We start from the raw sequence: 19,011 nt of genomic DNA, 5'->3' as shown, positions 1-19,011 counted from the left end.
TAATTGGGTCTGTCAGGTGGCCAGGATGGTGGGCATGTGTGCTCGCACTCCCTGAAAGTGCCAGGAGAGTCTGCTGGGCTAACAACCTCCTGGGCGGGTTGACACACAGATGGCCCACAAAGCCGCCCAGTTCTTGGGGTCAGTCCAGGGCCTGTTGGGGCCTAGACCCCCACTTTGTTAGCCTCAGGCTATGCCTGTTACCGGCTTTGCCTGCTAGACCTCTCTGGCGTCCTGTAGGCAAAATGGCGGAGCGCGCGTGCCCGCCTGCACAGGCAAAAACACCTCCTGGCCGGGTTGCCAACCCAATGGCCCCCCGAACAGCCCAGAGCCTGAGTGCAGGCCAACGCCCGTTGGGCTTAGATCCCCGCGATGTTGGCCTCGGGTTATGTTTGTGTACTTCAGTCTGTCCTATCTCTCTGGAGTCCGAAACCAAGATGGAGGCGAGTCTCTCCTGACTGGCGGGAGGCAGAGTTCTGATGTGGCTTCTGTGCGGTGAAAGGCACCGTAAATCCGCGGGTGCTTGCAGCCCGGCTGGCCAGCAAAGGTCAATGGTCGTGGGCGCAGAGCCTAACTGGACATTGTGTTGCCTTGGTTCCACTGCTGATGGCCCGTCAGCTGGACCAGCCACTGCTGCACTGCCGCCACTGCCACCACTGCCGACGCTGACGCCCTCTCTGGTTTTCTTTTCTATTGTAACTATGCTTCCTACTTTTGCAGATCTTGTCTTATCTTTTTATTTTTATCTTCTCTTTTCCAGAGGTTACTAGGTTCTGCATATCTTTTTAGAGTGTGCATTAAGATGGTTGACTAGGAACCGTACTTATTTGAATGTAAACATTTTTGTTTCACATTTCTTTTCATCATCCTTTCCCCCTGTATATGGCAGACTCATTTCCAGGGTTGGGTCTTTTGCACCCATTTCAGTTTTTCTATGTTTATGAACTTCTCCCAGCCATGGAGCGTGGAGGCCTGATGTTCCCACAGCAATGGCACAGTTGCATATTCATGTTGACCTTTGCATTATGCATTCTGAAACTTTATGATTTCTATTTACATGTCGGGTGACACTTGTAAAAGGGAATTAGTAGAACCTGCCCTCAGAGGGGGAGCTTACCATCCTTTGAGGTTTGGGTCACCTGACTTCCTGACTTGTGCCCTTGCTGGCTTCACAGTTCCAACAAAAGTAGGATTCTGTGGCTGAAGAGACTCTTACTCATTGTCCAAAAGGATGGACGTTTTCTTGCCGCTATTCCTATGCCTAGCAGAAGTCTGATGCCTCCTGAAACTTGTGTCTCCCTGACTGGTCCCAGGTAGTAGACCAGGCTAGCCTTAAATTCTTAGAGACAGGCATGCCTCATCCTAAGGGTCAGGTTAAGTATACTCCACATCCAGTAGTATTTGCTTTTCAGAGTTGTCTTCCACTACATTTTTTTAGAACCCGTTTCTCTTGTTAGTTCTCTTAATAGCAATAGTTCCATATTTGGCAGCTGAAGCCCTCCAAAGTCCTTCCCAAGCAAGGCAAATTCATTTACGAAGTAATCACAATAAAGAGACTTTTAGATTAAGTCTGGAGTAGGAGTCTGTCCTCCTTAAAAACTAATCTTTTTGTGCAACATACCTCATCTCATAGTGAGGCGTTACCTTCTGCAGTTTGGAGTAGGGGGTCTCAATCTATTGGCCGTGACCCATTTGGAGTAGTTTGCATATCAGATATTAAATTCTATCTCCTAACAGTAGAAAAATAACAGTTATGAAGTAGCAATGTAATAATTTTATGCTTAAGGGTCACCACAACATGAAGATCTGTATTAAAGGGTCACAGCATTAGGAAGGCTGAGAACCACTGCTCTAGAGCAGAGAGGGCTGGGTAGTGTGTTCACAGCCTCAAGAAACAGGACATGATTTGGACTCACAGATTTGAATGTCTGAAGCTCCCAGGTTGCTCTGGAGAACCCCACATGACTTCTGAGTGTTATGAGAGATGATCAAAATTGATAATTTATAAACACAGCCCTGCCCTTTTCATTGGTTTCAGACAGAAGTGTTAAACTCTGAAGAGGCTTTTGCTGGGGAGCCCCTTCCTAAGAAAAATGGAGGAGACATCTTAAAGTATTAGGAAAACTTTTGCCTGCTGCCACTTTGAGTCCTGACGTAAGATCTCAGCATATTAGACAAGGACGGGGCTGGAAATCAGCTAGCCTGGGTTCTCTGCAGAGTTGCCTCTTTAGCCTTGCTTTAAGCATTGCTTCTCTGTGAGGCAAAGCCCTCTCTCTGCCTTCATGGAAATGTCATTTGTAGCTTTGCCTGCCTCTCTGACTGCAGCTCTCTCTTCAGAGGATGGGGGAGGGACCTCACACTCAGGAAATGAGTAGACTTCCTGTGTCTAAGAAAGCGGCACTCAGAAGCTTCCTACCAGTCTATAGACTGAGAAGGCTCTGGACAAACCAACTTCAGAAAAAATTCCAAACCTGTTTCTGCAGTGTCGGCTGTGCTGTTTCCAGGGTCACGTGTTAAGGTGGGATCTGCACCTATTGGAAAGTCATCTGAGATCCTATCCTGTAAGTAACCTCTCACCCCACTCCTGTGAGCAACCCCCCCCCCCAAAAAAAAACCTCAGTAGATCACCAAGTTAGACATTCGTGCAGTTGGTATTTTGTGCTGGCAAAAGTTCTATTTCTGGGGTGTGTGTGTGTGTGTGTGTGTGTGTGTGTACATGCTCACATGCATGTTGTCTGGTAAAAACTCTGATACAACCCCATTTTTCATAAGACACAATTGGTTTGTGTGATCAAACGTCTTAGTTTTTCCCTCAGCAGACAGAGTAGAAGAGTATCAGAGGCATTGTCTGCACAGCTCTTGACATCTGGTGTATGGATGCTGGTTTTTTTTTAAAATGATGCTCTGTAAATGTAGGAGAAATGGGCATTGGAAAACAAACCAGGGAACTGGCCAGCAGTCTGTCTGAAGAGGAGGTGCAGAGCACAGGAGGGAATCAGAAGAGGTGGTCTGAGGTCCTCCTTTGAAAATAGCACTCAGAGACTCAATATTTGAAAGCCAAACCATCAGGAAATGGCAGTGCTTAGAAGATGAGGAAGTACATTCTTCTTGGAATAGGTGTGGCCTAGTTGAGGAAGTGTAACGCTGAGGGTGGGCTTTGAAACTTCAAGAGCCAAGTTAGGTCAGGGTCTCTCTCTTCCTGTGCCTGTGAATTCTGATGTCGAACTCTCAGCTGCTTCTCCAGCTCTGTGTCTGCTGCATGCTGCCACACTCCCTGCTATATCGACAATGGATGAAACCTCTTAAATTGTGAGCTAGGCCCAATGAAATCCTTTGCCTTATAAGTTTGCCATGGTTATATAGTCTTACTGTGATAGCTTACAAATCTGTTGTTCTTGGGGGATAACTCCCCCTTTTGTGTCTCAGGGTGCTCAGCTAGGACTTTGCCAATCCTTCCCTTTTCTTACACTTAGCTCTTAATCAGGTCTTTAGGAATCTGGTTTCACCAGAAAATCTTGATTAAGAACAGGACCCATAGTCTCTAGTGAGGACCGTGAATGTAATAAACCTGGATGCATGGTCCAAGGCTGCCCTGGGCCTGGCTCCCCATCAGCACTTGCATTACTTCACCAGCTTGACCCCTGCCGTAGAGATAGCTTGCTTCTAGGCTCTGGTTAGCTCTGCTCCACTGATGCTGATACTCTAGGTGATCATCCCACAGCACTGCCATCTCCAGAATGCTGGAGTCCTCAGCTCCAACCCCAGGTTCACTAGCAGCCTGTCCAGGGCTCCCTTCCTGGATTCCAACACTGCCACACAGTGCCGAGCCTCAGCTGCTCTCCATGACCCCTTCACATCTTCAAAACCAGGCTGGCTCTTACACCTCCTAGTTTGACTGTCAGCACAAGGTCCAACCTTAGCCATGTCTGGAACACAGCTTCTGTCTACTGACTCTCAGGAAAACCTTTCCAGATGATCTCAGCTCACTGTGGCTCCCTTCTTCCTGCTAATTTCTCAGCTCAAGCTGAACAGCATCAAGTATTGCAGCAGAGCAAAGGTTTCACTTAAGTATTTCTGGAATCTTGTTAATTACAACTGATACTCTGATACTTCAGCTCCAGCTATCCAGAACCATTGATTCTTACTTCAGACGGCTTGATAGCATCCGCTTCCCTAAGTCACAAGCCAGGCCTCCGTGGTCAGTACTGCTCTCCACATCCTGTCATCCAAGGTCCTGAAGAATGGACCAGTTACTTCTCAACACCCAGTGGCTTTTCTAGCCCAGAGGTTCAAAGTCCTTCTACAAACCTCCCCAAAGCACATGTCCAGGTCTGCTGTATCAATTTCACATGCTATCTTGGTACCAACTTTTCTTAGTTAGGGTTACTCTTGTGTGATAAAACGTCATGACCCAAGGGACTTGGGAAGGAAAGGGTTTATGTGGCTTACACTTTCAAATCACTGTTTGTCCTTTGACAGAAGTCAAGACAGGACTCAAACAGGGCAGGAACTTGGAGGCAGGAGCTGATGCAGAGACCATAGTTTGGAGCTGGTTACTAGATTTCTCCTCATGGCTTGTTTAGCCTGCTCTCTTATAGAAAAGGACCACCATAAAGGACTCTGCCTGCCAAAATTGATCAGTAGTTAAAAAAATGACTAGTCTTCCAGTCTGAAAGTAATTAGCTCTCTACCAAATCAGAGAAGTCTCAAAGTCATCGCCAAGCAGGAACTTGACATATCATGACCCCTAACTAACCAAAGGTGATTTAGAGCTTCAGGTCAATAGACCACTTCTCAGACAGATCCTGTTCTAGGGTCAAAATCCATGACTGTATGTAACATGGAGCATAGGAAGACAGAGAGAGTTAATGGGCAGTTCTATTATCTGTATGAAAATACCTTTGCAGTTGTTCTGGGGATGAATAGAGGGTAAGTGTCTCTGCCTGTGTCATGGCGGGAGTACGTGCAAGTGAGGTGCTCAGAAGTTTGTTTCAGTTCTTATGGTCTGAGAAGAAGATAGTTTATTGAACTGGAAGTCAGACTCTCAACAGGTCAGTATTGGTTGCTGTAAAGATGCTCAGTGGGTAAAGACATTTGCTCTGCCGACATGAGGAGTACAGTTCCCAACACTAGTACCTAGTGGGATGCCTATTACAAATCCCCTGCAGAACAACCCTACCAGGGACCAGAGGAAAACTAAGCCTACTCCTTACCTCCATGGATACAAAATTTCCCCTCCACATATATACAAATGTAAATAATAAACAATATGAAGATGAGTCCCACAAGGACAAAGTGGCTGGTAGGTGGGAGCGGGGTGGGTGATGTAAGCTGGGTGAAATCTGGGGCCCTTGATGTTGATCCTTTAAAAAAATTAAGAAATTTCTGGATAAAGTTAAAAATACACCTCCATCAGCACCTTCTCTCTCCAGGCAGCCAGAGGGACTCCTGTGTAATAAATATTTTACAAAGTCTGGAGCAGAGAGAGGATTGGTAGTTGTATATTTGAAGTCATTGCAGAACTTATTTCATTACAAAGAAAAATTAATGTGCATCAAACAATTTGATTTATATCCTGTGGATAGAATTTTCGGGATGTTGGGAAAATCGGTGATGTTCAAATTGGTGATGGTGCCAGAGAAAGATAATGAAGACCTTCAAAATGATGGTGGAGTTGGTAGAAAGGCAGCTATACCTGAGGATAAGAAGGCTGGAAGTTTACAGTGATGCACACAGACTTGGGGCTCATTAGCAGGCCATGTGAAGCCTGAACTACTGGTTAATAGGGAATGAGAAACACTGTGGTGTGATGTGGAATGAGAAATCCTCACAGTCATCACTGACTCTCCAAAGAGGAACACTACCAAGAAATCACTCACTCAGTCTATCAAATTAGATTAAGTGCTTTCTAATAATATAGGTAACATCTACTTGGCTTTTCCTTGTGCTACTTGAAGAATTCGTAGAGCCACTGACTGTGTTCTGCTATGGAGATGTTCATATCTTTTCTTAGGCCTAAATCATTCTTCTACTCATTCATGATATCCCCTGGTACAAGATTAATCAGTGTTCAGGTCATAGTCCTTGTGTTCAAGATGTAGGAATAGTTTCGACTGATGTTGAATAGCCAGGAGGCAACAATGATTTGTCCTTGGCTGTGCTGAGAAACCGTGGTGGTCTATAAAGGGGGTAACCTGTAAGTCACAGACAAAACCATCATTCTTCACTTCTGATCCATCCATCACCTCCTCAAAGGTAAAGACTTTCCCCAAAAGCTTATGTGTCCATTTTGTTGCCACACAACTTGCTTTTGTTACCCATTGTGTACCCTGTGCATGCAAGGCTCAGCTCCTTCACACAGTACATTCACCATCGCATTCCCACGTGCACTCTGCCCTTCCACCCCTTGCCAATGTCTCTTCCTCCGAACTCTATCCCACACTTACCACTGCTCCTGGAGGTGTCCACTTTGATGTTAGCCAACTTCTTTCTGAACTCCTGCACCAAGTGTTCCAACCGTTGGGTCAAACACATCTATACTCAAGTGGCATTTGCCATCTTCCCCAGATTGCCCAAAGGTGTGGACTTGTCTTCTTTATCAAACCTAAGGAAAGACATTCCATCCGCTGAGCACTGTCCTTCACACCAGGGATATCCAGGGTGGTGTGTGCCTTGACAATGAAGATGCAAGTAAGAGAGTGTGCATCTGTTTCTGAGAGAAACATGCAGGTGAGTTCCAAAGTAGGAGCAGACCATGTTCCTGTCACTCCAAGAATCCTTCTGAAGTGCAAAAGGACAGGAAGAAAAATCACTATTCAAGATGTCCATCAACTCTATATCCTTAATTCTGTGTCAATTTGACTGTCTTATGTTGGTGGGACCTCACAGATGCCAACCATGTCAGCAGGATGATTTATCACACAACTTTTAGTCACCTTTACTAAGTGTTGACGTAATAAAATCTATCAAGAAGAAGAGGGGATTTAAAACCAGTCTGGGTTACAGAATGTTATCCTGTTATCCTTCCACTCAGTCAGTCATAGCAATTGAAAAGAATTTAAAAGGCAGCATGTATACGTATGTGTGTGTGTGTGTGTGTGTGTGTGTGTGTGTGTCCTGCTGGATGATAGGAAGGGAAGTTAAGGGCTGAGTCAGCAGAGAAAGCTGGAGAGGTTGTGGATCTGCAGGTTGGTGAGGATTACATACCTGTAGAGTAGACTAGGAAGCAAGCCTGCTGTAATACCCTGTTTTTCCCTAGATCCTGCATATTCCACAGAAGTGTTTTTTTTTCTTTATGTTTTCTCTCAGTGGTCAGGGAGGGGAAACGGTAGGCTGCTTGCTGTCTGTTGCCCAGAGACATGAAAGAAACAGACCTGTGGCGTGGGAGAAAGGTCTCTAAGTGGGGCCATTATGGCCAAGCAGGAATCAGGCTCCTCCTCGCAGGCCCCTGTGTCCAGGCTCAGGAGTCCGATCACCTCTATGCACCACCAGGCATCCACACAGGCAGCACAGTAGAGCAACCCAGTGGAGCACAGAGCCTGGGTGCAGTGATTGAGCTTGGGGCCTCCCTCCCAGGCCATGGCTCTTTTCCTTAGCCTGCACTGATACCTGAGCTGACTTGAGCTGCCAAGAAAAAGCAAGGCTCAAATAGCTCTGGCTCAAAGAGAAACTTGCCCTCCATTCAGACTATCTATCTGGCTTGTTCCACAACAAACCCCGCCTCTACACTCCCCTCTTCTGCCTAGACAGTCCTCACTTCCACCCCAGCCAGTGTCTCCTGCCATCCCTGTTTGGAGTCTCAGTTTGTCTTTCTAAATCTATCCAAGGCCACTGCACTCCACTTGTCTCTGGTCCCCCATTCAGGGAGACCTTTGTTTTCTTCCCACACTGCCAGGGTCAATTCTCTGCACCCAACCCCAGTGCTAGGGCAGCACAAATGCATAAGGGATTCTGAAAGGCAGAGAAGAGTATGTCTGCTGTGCAAGCCCCTTGCTCCACCTCCCAGCAGCAGAGAGGAGAGAAGGCTGGTTGTGTGGATTCCTCCTACTTTCCTTTTCTGCATCCTGTCTCCCAGCTTCAGAAGAAACACAGATTAAAGGCGGTGAAATGATGCACCTAGTGTTTGTTGCCTCTGCGTCATTCTGGTACCCTTGCCTCTCCAGCTGCAAGCAACTCTAGAGAAAGTAAAGTTTCAGTTCTTTGTTTTTCAGATGTTCCCACAATCCAAGGGTAACACCATGTAAATACAATCATCTCCTGTGCCCTTTGAGTTTGCTGCTAGAGTTCTCCTGTGTTTGAGTAATTTCTTGTGTGCCATTCAGTTTCCAGGTCCATCTGTTAGTTGTGACTATGATAGGTTTGTCTTTCGCGCTTTGATACAATTTTGTGCTATGTATATATGTGTATATACTATATATATATATATATATATATATATATATATATGACTACATATATATATGACTACACACACACATATATATATATGTATGTGTATATATATACATATATATATACACACACACACATATTCACATGATAAAGTCTCCCAAAGAGGGTTAATTAAATAGATTATATAAAAACAGGAGACCGCCTGAGTTTTGTTCTGCTTTCAATTCATAAGACATTAACAAATGTCACAAAATTGTTATAAGTTGGACCTTATACAATCTTCACCTAACACAAATCTCATACACTCGTTGTCACCAGATGATTTAAGTTACATGTTAAATGCAGGGGCCCACCTAGAACAGACAGCCCGCTACACTTGGAGATCCTACCTGTGGGTGCTGGCAACTATTTGAATCCCGGTCCTCTGCAAGAGCAGTCAGTGTCCTTAAATGCGGAGACATCTCTCCAACCCCTATATTATCAGGTGAAATGAATTCATTAACTAAATTGTTCTTCAGGATGGCTTATTCTAACTGTGTAGAGAAGAACTAAGTTTATATCCTAAGTCTTTTGAGTTTTCTATTAGAATATTTGTAGACTTGTATGTGATTAATTTTGCTGTGTGATTTTTTTTAATTTCAAGTTTGTTGTTGATATTTTCTTATCATCTTTATTAAACTTCAAATTATTATTTTTCCCCACACATTTCTCAAATCTAGGACTGCATAATATTAATTATATACCCTCCTTACTAATATATACACACACACTTGGTAACATTTTCCAGCTCCCTTCATAGTTGTGTACTCTTAAAATACATTGAAGTGCTCCCTAGAGTATCAGAATTTTTCTTTGTATGGAAAATCGACCCTGGAATTATGATTATGATACAAGAAGTCATCAAAAGCCAGGGCGAGAGACAAACCTATTGTGGCACATGTCCTTTTAAGAGAGAAAAAACAGCACACACCTATCTTAAAACAACCAATGTATGAGTCTGAGTGAGGTGGCTATAAACTGAGGCAGCTGAAGATTACTTGCTACCACTAGAACAGAGGCAGGGGCAAGCAAGGATTTCTCCAAAGCCTTAAGAGTGCACCTTTCCTCAACTCTGTTGATTAATTTTGGTTGGAAGTCTAATTTGTTAGAATAGCTTCATCAGCTTGCTCCTTAGATCCATTTTCTGAGAATATCTTTGTCCAAAATATTCTCTGAGGTAATGTCTATCTTTAATGCTGAGGTACACAGCTGAAGAATGTTTTCACATCCATTCTGCTAGCCTGTGTCTTTTTATTGGGGAATTTAGTCAGTTGATATTTGGAGATAGTAATGACCAATGATTGCTAATTCCTGTTATTTTATTGTCGGTGGTGGTAGTGTGTGTGTGAGTGTGTGTGTGTGTGTGTGTGTGTGTGTGTGGTCTGTGTTTCCTATCTTTTGGTTTCCTAGTGCGAGATTATTTATTTCCTGCTTCTTCATGGGTATAGCGAACCTCTGAGGTTGGAGGGTTTATTTGTATCTCTGTACCTCTGCTTTCTGGTTAAATATTATTTAAACTTGACTTAGTCATGGGATAGCTTGGGTTCTTCATCTATGGTGACTGAAAGTTTTGGTGGGTATAGTAGTCTGTGCTTGTACCTATGGCCTCTTAGAGTTTGCAGCAGTGAAATGACACACCCAGTGTTTGTGGTATCTGAGTCACCTCAGGGCCCTCCCCTTACACAGTGGCTTGGAAACTTGCTACTAAGAACTCAGAAAAAAAACCTAAATGCCGCCCCACCCATATTTAGGTTAACTTCTGGTGTGTGGTTTGATTATTCACTTTGTTTGGGATTTTTCTCCAGTGATACAGCTAACTATTAAACACAGCCAACACTATGCCCTCTGAGTCTCCTGCTGGAGTTCTTGTAAGAGTTTTCTGGAAATTTCTGGTGGGCCAATTGTTCTTCAGGTGCAGTTGACTATGAATTGATATGTTTTCTTTCTCTTTTGGACACCGTTTTGTGCTATACATGTTTACATGATAAAAATCTCCCAAAGAGAGCAAATTTCTGTTGACTATATGAAGACAAGAGACTATGTGAGTTTTCTTCTGCTTTCAGTTCATAAGACATGAACAAATGCCACAAACTGGCTATTATCAATTGGATCTTATACAACCTCTCCCTAACACAAAACTACCACAGTGTTACCAGGTGATTCACCTGTGTCTTAAAGGCAGCGAGGATCCTCTGCGGCTGTCATTACATGTGGTTGTGCGCCACCTGTGGGTGCTGGGAATTAATTGAATCCTAGTCCTCTGCAAGAGTAGCCAGATTCTTCAGCTGCTGTTGGCCAGACACCACAGACTCTTAGTTAGCACTAATGGCTTGGTTAGGTCTTTGCTTCCCTCTGAAACTTGACAAGTCAGACCTCTGTCATCTGCACTGCACTCAATCGTCTCCTCCAAGCTATTACAGAGAAACTCACTGGGCTCTCAGCACTCAGTGACCTTTCTAGGCCATGTTTCAAGGCCTAGACTGTATTCTCTATTTTTCCAGAATACATTGTCCTCGGAATACAAGTCCTTCGCACAGTACGGCATGAGGTCTGTAGCAGCAGTACCCTGTAATCCTGTACCAATTCCTCTCCTAGGTACGGTTACTATTGCTATGATGAAACACCATGACCAAAATCAATTTGTGAAAAAAAGGTTTATTTGTCTTAGAGTTGTACATCTTAGTCTATCACTGAAGGAAGTCAGGACAGGACCCTTAGCAGAAACTTCATCAGAGGCCATGAGGGGTACCGCTTAATGCTTGCTCAGTCTGCCTTCTTATTGAACCAAGAACCACCATCCCAAAGGTGGCCCCGCCCGCAATGGGAAGGGCCCTCCCATATCAATCATTAAGGTAGTAAATGCCTGTGGAATTGCCTACAGTCCAGTGCCATGGCAGCCCCATCCCTTCTGATAACTCCAGCATGTGTGAAGTTGACATCCAAGAAGCCAGCACACCCTCAGAGCTATCTTGCTGTCTGGGGTGTCCTGCATCCACTCCTCCACAAGGCTCGGGCCACTGGGGGAAGCAGAATGCAGGAGTCTTGACTGTGCTTACCCCATGCTGGTGCCAGTTGGGCTCAGGACCCTGCTCCAGCGGTGGGGGAGCACAGTCTGAGGTCTCGGGGACCACCAGGGCTGGTTTGTGGGTTCCCAGGCCTGCAAGGAGGCCAGGGCCCTCAGGTTCTCACACTGTTGGGCACCCGGGTGCCTCCGGGAGCCTCGGAAGGGTTGAGAATGGAGTCGGGGCCTGATGTCTGGATCTAGCTGAAGGTTGAAGGGGAAAAGAGGAGAGGAGAGTTCCAGCTGGACCCTATAGGGAAGAGAGAGTCCTTGGATTGTTCAGTGGTGGCTTGGCCTGACGGACACCTTGACTGGGAGTGCTGAGAGGCCTCCTGCATGGTTTTCAGGTATTTATTGTCCATGACGATGAGTAAAACAGTACCCCACTCTTTCAGGGCAGGCCTGGGGTTAAATACCTTTTGCAGCTGGGCAGTGGTGGCGCATGCCTTTAATCCCAGCACTTGGGAGGCAGAGGCAGGCAGATTTCTGAGTTCTAGGCCAGCCTGACCTACAGAGTGAGTTCCAGGACAGCTGGGGCTACACAGAAAAACCCTGTCTCAGGAAAAAAAAAAATACCTTTTGCAGGGAGGAGTATCTGGGAAGGGGAGGTTATTGACTAAGCCTCCAGGCCTTTAGGTACCTCATTAAAATGGAGATCTGTCTTGAGGCTATGTGACCTGTGGTGACCTCCTCTACCTGTGGAGAGGCTTAGGTTGTTGACCTTACATGACTGATGGCCACAGACCTATGGTGAGCTGTGGACCCGTGCCAGAAGTCTCCTATCCAGGATCCTGGCAAAGCATCTACTGTCCCTGAGGGTCACCAGGGTTTCCAGCCGAGCTCATCCAGAAACCAGGCTGCATTTCATGGCCCTACATCTTGCAGTCTTTCGGGTTGCCAGTGTATAGAGTATCTCTCTGGTGTTGATCTGGTGGAACTATCTGTGCATTTCCTCTGCTGTGAGTGAGGCTGACTTCCAGGTTCACGATTTAGAATGTCCAGAAAGGAGGCACAGTTTGTGAGTAACAGTGGAGAGTCTGGGTCTGACCCCCTAATGAAAACTTTCAGGTTCAGTGTTCTGTCTCAGGTAGGACTAACTCTGTCTCTTGGCCATAGTGCCTTCTAATTAACTGTATGAAGTTTTCTCAAAAACTGGCTAGATCTGATGATCAGTCTTTTCCAAAGAAAACTCGTATTTCCTTTTTAACACATTTTTTTCTTTTGTACCCAATCTCACACTGTCTTGTTGATGGCATATCAGCTGTATCCTCAGTGACACCTCTCTGCTGTCAGGTAAGGATTCTGTGATCCTCTTAGCTAATCCTTCCTGGCTCTGTGACAGGATTCTCAGTTGTGAGAGAACTGCCCTTTGACCCCAGCAGATCCTACCACTAAACTCTGCTCAAACTCTGGCTCCTTTGCCACCAGCCTCCCTCTACTTGACACTTCTTTCCAGTCTCCCTCCCTCTGACCTCCATTGCTTTCCTCCCTCCCCTCAGCCTCAGCCTGCAGGGCCCTCTCACTCACTCCTTCCCCTGCCTAGGTGTGGGATTTTCCTCACCCTTGCTGCGGAACATTGTACCGGAACTGAGGGAACAATCTGAAGCTGTCCTCTCTCCCTCAACACATTTCCTTATGATACAGAAGCCTTCTCTCTAACCTGAGTCTCCCTACAAGCCTTCACTTTTCATTCTTTTACCTCACTGGGCTCCTCTACAGGTTCTGCATGACCTCTGTACCTGAAACAAGTTTGTGTCCAGTAAGGGTGCACGTTGATGAAAACTAATTGTGGTGTATGTCCTTTGGATTTCCTATTACAGTGCTAAGTGTTGCTTCTGCTGACCTTTCTGCTGGGATGGGAGGGTGTCCTCAGTCTCAGGAGTCCAGGCACCACACAGCTCTGAGGAGAGAAGGTGCCACAGTGGATAGGTATCCAGAGACATGTGAGCCCAGGAATCACACAGCTCTGAGGTAGGACAGTGTCCTAATGGAAGGGCAGTGTCCTGAGAATTGGGGTCTTAGGAACCACACAGCTCCCAAATAAAGCCTCCTCAGCAGAGGCATTGCAGCTTCCAGGGGAAGGCATCCGCCACTGAGCTGAAGAGCTCAGGTGAAATGGAAACTTAATGGTTCTTTGGAAAGTCAGTTATGTTGGATGGTGTTTTGCTGGGGCGAACACGTGAACAGTGTCCTGAAGTGGACTCGGGTGAAAGACTAAGACATATTCATAAAGCAACATTTCACTAAAGCTATAGCAAACACATGAATGGTCACATGACAAAAGATTCTTTACGACCAACACACATGTCTGCCTTCCATTGCATAGTCGAGCTCCATTTGGTCGGCACTCTGTGGACTCAGGTTGGTGCACTCTGCGGACTCAGGTTGATTAGATGCATGCACTATGACAAGACCCGTGCTGAGACAAGACCCTTGCTGGAGCAAGACACATAGACGACAAGTGATGAAGTGACGGAGACAGAGCTTGGCTTGCTGGTACAGCCAGCTGTGCAACCCTGTGGGTCTCAACTCTTCACTGATCTTCCCTTCCCCGAGAGAGGCACTGTCAAGAACTTTTTCCCTGGTGCCTCTACAGGTCCCTCCTGCTGACTTGAGCCAAGGCTGGGACCTGGCTGTCTCTGCTAGATTGTGTCACCACTGTTGATTCCTGTTTGCTATCCCAGCTCTATCAAACTGGACTGCTGGTGTATCTGTAAATTGTGTGTGAGTGTATCGAGCTGCAGCTGCTAACCTGTGAACTGAACTGCTGATCTCCACACAACACAAATGAGAGCTGCACTAGGGAACCTTCCTAAACAGGTCTACTTTCCTGTATCCTTTCTCTTCCACTACCTCTGGTAGGTGGTATGCTACAAGAGAGGTTAAAATGTTTAAGAACTATGTTTAAAAATAAAGTTTAACAGAAAATAAAGTTACACTCAGGAGCCTCAGCCCGCTCCTTCTATTCACCTCTTCCCTTCTTCTCTGCATTGCTTCTTGCCCCCTTCTCATGATAGAGTCACACCAGGCAGCAACTTTCATAAAAGAGATTTATTAGTAGGGTCCAGGGTATGGAGGAACAATCCAGGAGTCTTGGCCTCTGCTCGTGGGAGGGAGTGGACAGCAGGGTAGGACCAAGGGAAAGGCATATATACGGTTTCTTGGGGACAGAGCTTTCTAGTTTGGAGGTGTCCGGGGTCAATACTGGTGAGATTTTAAGTCCGGATCTTGGAGGAGGCTCAGGGATTCATGGGTTTTCCTACTCAGGAATTGTTGCCTTTTGTTCAGACTTTTGACCTAAAATGAGCATGATCTGGGTACAGTCCTGCTGAGGGGCTAGAGATAATGTGTATGGCCCTTATAGAGGCTAGAGGGCCCTGGACAATTAGGGAGGTCAGAGGGAGGATCTGGCTGCTGGAGCACCTCAGAAGGGGCCTGAGCACTTTCTTACCTTAAAGGCTTACAAAGTATACAAAGTACTAAAAGTTTACAATGTACACAAAGCTTACAAAGGGAGTCCACTCCAGGGAAAGCCACTTGAGTGGCAAAATAGCCAACAACTGCCATGTCTTCCTTCAAAGGGTAAGAGACACCGGATTCTGAAGACAAATGTGAATGACCATGGTCAGGCTGACACAGTGACCCCAGATTTAGCTTACCCACACTCTTATGTGGTACTTCTCTGTTTATGAACTTTTTGTAAGGAAGAAAGAAGGAAAGTCATGAATCAATTATCTTTCGAATAAATCTGTAGAGACACCAGGGAGATGTATTATGTCAATTTTGACGAATCTCAACTTGAAGCCAGGTGGTATCTGATAAAATTCTTAGCTTTGGGGTTGGTGGAATTTTGAGGGTCTCTTCATGCATCTTAAGAACATATCTAATAGTAACAAAAATGTTAGATCACAAGAGGACATAGGCAATAAACAGTTCCTAAGGGGACTAAAGACAGTCTAAGAAAATATGTCTGGGGACCTGTGTCATTCCAGCATCTCATATTACTGAGGATTGCTTAGTAAATTAGCTTTTGTGGGTACATGTCTTTCTAGGAACTCAGGTTCACACAGGCAGGGTTTTTCTGTCTTTTTGCATCCTGGCCCAGGTCTTTGCCTGTGCCTTTGATTTTATATAACTGTTCTCCACCTATAGATAGGTGTGATGTGGTATCTTTACATGATAATGTCCCTCAAAGGAGTTAGCAAATTGGCTGATAAGTAAGCAAGAGAATAGGCGAGCTTAACTCAAAAGTCTTTTAATTCATAAGCTACAAGCAAATGTAACACACTTGATTGTTTTCAATTTGTGAGAAGGAAAGGAAAAATCAGCATTATACAACCACCACCCCAACAAGTCTTGAACCTATGTGTGAAAAAGCACAGTAAGCGATGACAACGGAACACTTGATCATATTGTGAATCTAAGCCAGATTTGTAAATTGGGACAAAACATGGGGAGGTTTGCTGTGTTCAGGGTTTTAATCCTCTAGGAAACCTAAATTACAGCAGCAACTTAATAAAGAAAGGAAGGAGTCCCCACCCCACCCGCAACCCCCCCCCCAAAAATCCTAATGTCAGGAAGCATTTCTGATGAATAGAATAGAACTTGTTGATAGGAAAGATTTGTAGGATAAAGTAATTTTACCCTAACGGATTTCTAAAGGACTGTAAAGAAGCAAAAGGTTCTGTAGGTTTGTGGCTATTAATTGAAAACTGTATGGTTTAAAAAGTAAAACTTATTTAATTACATGTATGGTTTGTCAGGATTATTGCTTGTAATTACTTCTGAGTTTCTCCAGCATTCACTTCATAACAATGGAGTCTTGTCACAGTGAAGATGGATTTAGAATCTGTTTTGTCCATATTTATTCATTACAAGTGTCTAATCTGTTCATGTTGTGACACAAAGTGATCTTCTAACTCATTCTTGCAGACTATACAATCCAGTACTGCAAAATATATTTGCAAAACTGCCTCAAAATACTTTTTGGAAGTTTCTGTATTTGATTTGGCCACATTCACAGGTGTCTTGCAGTGTGACTGTGAAGGTTATGCAACAGACTAAAACCACTATTTCTTCTTCAAGACTGGTGTGTCTGAATTTCTGAGTTTTCAATAACTACAACTAAAGGCCTAAAGCAATGAGGATCAAGGGCTGGGCTGAAATCCAGGGTTTTCCCCTTCACCTCCAGGTTGGTTGTCTCAGCAGAGAGGACAGTGGCATAGCTCTAAAAGGACAGGACAGCTTCAGAGAGGATATGAAGACCCCAGCGATCCAGTTTTGGTTCATTTCACAGAGAAATAACCTTGTCCAGAATAGAATCAGTAAAGGAAAACTAAACACAAGGATTCCCTGAAACCCTCCTACACCCCTGAAAGTAATTGCTAAGGAGATATAACTGCCAACAACACAAGGAAGCTGGTGCCATCTACATAGTCTTAAAAACCCACCCCAAAAATATAGGTACAGATAATATAAACTTAAAACCTACCAGCTGCAACCAGGATTCTTGTCAGGACCTGGTTCAACTGGGAGAACTGATGCGCCTAACTCCCTCCACATTCTAATTAATTTCATCCGTGACCCTGACTGATTCCCAATTCTAAATCTACCAACGCTCAAGATGTCTATACAGCAGACTTTTCTCCATATCCACCCCTCCCTAGATGCAGAGACCCTTGTGTGTCAGTAATGATTGAGACAGATGCTCAAGGCTGTCACTGAATACTAGGAGAAGTACAGCTCACACTCTGACTCCACAGTTGCAGGATATTCTCCAGTTATTACACCCAGGTCTTAAATTTCTCCTAAATTTCTTCCATAAGATGCAAGGCCATGGGAGATGTCTCAGCTCCTGTCAGGTCTTACTCATCCCTCCAACTGCAGTCATGATAAGGCCAGTCACTGTGGGACCATCTGAGGGAAGAGCTCTTCACCTGCAAAGTTTTTATGGGTTCCTGGGAGTGTTGGGGAAATATTTACTCATTCTTTCAGGGACAATTCATCATTCTTGCTCACAACCTATTTCTGGATTTAAATCTGCGGTGACTCTGACTGCTCTTACTTACTCTTGCAGAATTACTTATATACTCTAGATTAGAAGCCACTAAGATGGAGATAGCATTGTCATAGGGCTTTCTATCACTACCATCCACACCAACACCGATCTGTTGGCACCAAGGAACACTTGACCTCTCAGTGATATTAAGTCTGACCTCCAACCTCATGCAACAACCACCCTTCCCCTCTCCAAAATGAAGCCCAATCCCTTCCTAAGTTTTATGGTCTTATGACCCTATGAGAGCTCAGCATCCCCACACAGGGCTCTCAATATTCATTCTCAGCAACAGAGCCCTCTCAAGAGGAAAGCATCTGCATCATTTATCCACGACATGATCTGTCAGGGCAGCAATACAGACACAAAGAGTCCCTCCCATGAATAAAATCAAAATATTCTCCTTTAATAACCAGAGTCTAATGCTTAGAATCTAAATCAGTTCCTCCTGATACCTCACACAATTAGAAGGCAAATCCTAACCAACCCTGGAACCAAAGGTCAATGGTTGAATGATGGTTGTTTGAAACTTATTGTCTAAGAAGACATGCCTTGTTACCTTCTTATCTATTCAAATACAAACAGAAAAATGGCCCAAAAGACAAGGCCAGGAAATATCTCATAACTAGTATTTTAAAAACCCCATTTCCTCTCAGGAACATCACCTCTGGAGAAGTCACTAGCTGTGTTTTGGTACACAGTGTGTATCTTTTGTGTGTGTGCATTCACATGTGTGTATATACATATACTCATACTATGGAGACTACCTTTGGGTGTCACTCCTCAGGACACCAAGTACACTGTGTTTTGAGTCAATCTATACTGAAACTCTCCAGCGCAATTACTTTGGCTGATGAAGAAGCCCCAGAGATGCACTTCTCTCTCTCTGCCCCCTGCACTGCACTGCAAGCTTGTGCCCCCACAGTGTGCATGGGTTCTGAGGAGGGAACTCAGGTCCTCAAGCTTGTGAGGGGCAAGCACTATGGCTGAGTTGGCTCCTTGTACCTTATTCCTCACTGACATGTCCGTATCCTTTTCGGCCACTGAATGTAACATTTCTATGCCCAGGCCAGGCCCCTTTTTAGTTCCCAGAAAGTCAGAGCCATCAAGTCTAAGCCTGTTAGCATCATCTGTGGTCCTGTGGGTCCCTAGAGGCAACACTCAGGATTTACCTTTTCTTAGTCTGTTACTCATGTTTCTTACCAAGCTACCAATCGTCTTAGTTTTCTTTCACACACAATAATTCATACTATACTATAATAATATAGCCATCATATATATAAACGATGTGTGATCTGAGGTTTGCTCACTTTTCCTGCTTTATGACTTAATTTTCCTAACCCACTCTCCCTGAGAGCCTGATGGAAGGCTCCCCTGTTCCTAACACCTTTGTCAGATCTCACCCTGAACAGTGTGAGGTTACACTGTGGTGTGCGGCAGGCGTTGGGTCAGCACAGCAAGCTTAGAT

At 44.9% G+C, this 19,011-nt stretch overlaps 1 protein-coding gene and 1 long non-coding RNA gene across 7 annotated transcripts in view; both read left to right on the top strand.

The window, feature by feature from the left end:
* Positions 1 to 19,011, top strand: part of Lrp11 (LDL receptor related protein 11) — a 253,624-nt gene that overhangs the window by 121,639 nt on the left and 112,974 nt on the right. The window lies entirely within an intron of this gene.
* LOC127674104 (uncharacterized) lies at positions 2,383 to 14,457 on the top strand. Its single transcript, XR_007975284.1, has 2 exons — positions 2,383 to 2,558; positions 13,815 to 14,457. It is a non-coding gene; the product is annotated as an uncharacterized LOC127674104 (long non-coding RNA).

Source organism: Apodemus sylvaticus, chromosome 23 (assembly GCF_947179515.1).
Source record: "Apodemus sylvaticus chromosome 23, mApoSyl1.1, whole genome shotgun sequence".
Taxonomy (NCBI): Eukaryota; Metazoa; Chordata; class Mammalia; order Rodentia; family Muridae; genus Apodemus; species Apodemus sylvaticus.
The sequence above is the reverse complement of the archived record's forward strand: the minus strand, read 5'-3'. Positions and strand labels throughout refer to the sequence as shown.